The following is a 1848-nucleotide window of genomic DNA, read 5'->3' as shown; positions in this document are numbered from 1 at the left end:
AAGCGTTGATGGTTGGCAAGACCACTTGTTTCAAGAAAAAGGGCAAAGGAAAGGGAACTTCAAGAAGAATGACAAGCAAGTTGCCACTCCCGTGAAGAAGCCCAATGCTAGACCTAAGCCTAAAACTGAGTGCTTCTACTATAAAGGAAATGGCCACTGGAAGCAGAACTACCCCAAATACTTGGCGGATAAGAAGGATGGCAAAGTGAACAAAGGTATATTTGATTTACATGTTATTGATGTGTATTTTACTAGTGTTCATAGTAACCCCAGGGTATTTGATACCAGTTCAGTTGCTAAGATTAGTAACTCAAAACAGGAGTTACAGAATGACATAGACTAGTTAAGGGCAAGGTGACGATGTGTGTTGGAAGTGATTCCAAGGTTGATATGATCACCATCGCACATTCCCTCTACCTTCGAGATTAGTGTTGGACCTAAATAAATGTTATTTGGTGTTTGCGTTGAGCATGAATATGATTGGATCATGTTTATTGCAATACGGTTATTCATTTAAGTTAGAGAATAATTGTTGTTCTGTTTACATGAATAAAACTTTCTATGGTCATACACCCAATGTAAATGGTTTATTGAATCTCGATCGTAGTGATACACATATTCATAATATTGATGCCAAAATATGCAAAGTTGATAATGATAGTGCAACATATTTGTGGCACTGCCGTTTAGGTCATATTGGTGTAAAGCGCATGAAGAAACTCCATACAGATGGGCTTTTGGAATCACTTAATTATGAATCATTTGATACTTGCGAACCATGCCTCATGGGCAAGATGACTAAAACTCCATTCTCCGGAACAATGGAGCGAGCCAATGACTTATTGGAAATAATACATACCGATGTATGTGGTCCAATGAGTGTTGAGGCACGAGGCGGGTATCGTTATTTTCTGACCTTCACAGATGATTTGAGCAGATATGGGTATATCTACTTGATGAAACACAAGTCTGAAACATTTAAAAAGTTCAAAGAATTTTAGAGTGAAGTGGAGAATCATCGTAACAAGAAAATAAAGTTTCTATGATCTGATCGCGGAGGCAAATATTTGAGTTACGAGTTTGGACTTCATTTAAAACAATGTGGAATAGTTTCACAACTCACGCCACCTGGAACACCACAACGTAATGGTGTGTCCGAATGTCGTAACCGTACTTTATTAGATATGGTGTGATCTATGATGTCTCTTACCGATTTACCACTATCGTTTTGGGGTTATGCATTAGAGACAGCTGCATTCACGTTAAATAGGGCACCGTCTAAATCCATTGAGACGACACCGTATGAACTATGGTTTGGCAAGAAACCAAAGCTGTCATTTCTTAAAGTTTGGGGTTGTGATGCGTATGTGAAAAAGTTTCAAACTGATAAGCTCGAACCCAAATCGGAGAAGTGCATCTTCATAGGATACCCAAAAGAAACTGTTGGGTACACCTTCTATCACAGATCCGAAGACAATATTTTTGTTGATAAGAATGGATCCTTTCTAGAGAAGGAGTTTCTCTCGAAAGAAGTGAGTGGGAGGAAAGTAGAACTTGATGAGGTAATTGTACCTTCTCTCGAATTGGAAAGTAGCTCATCACAGAAATTAGTTCAAGTGATGCCTACACCAACTAGAGAGGAAGCTAATGATAATGATCATGAAACTTCAGATCAAGTTACTACTAAACCTCGTAGGTCAACCAGAGCACGTTCTGCACCAGAGTGGTATGGTAATCCTGTTCTGGAAGTCAATTTACTAGACCATGAAGAACCTACGAACTATGAGGAAGCGATGATGAGCCCAGATTCTGATAAATGGCTTGAGGCCATGAAATCTGAGATAGGAT

The sequence above is a fragment of the Triticum urartu genome, chromosome 5A (assembly GCF_056163025.1).
Source record: "Triticum urartu cultivar PI428250 chromosome 5A, HENAU_Tu73, whole genome shotgun sequence".
In the NCBI taxonomy this organism is placed as follows: domain Eukaryota; kingdom Viridiplantae; phylum Streptophyta; class Magnoliopsida; order Poales; family Poaceae; genus Triticum; species Triticum urartu.
Note: the sequence above shows the minus strand (reverse complement) of the source record.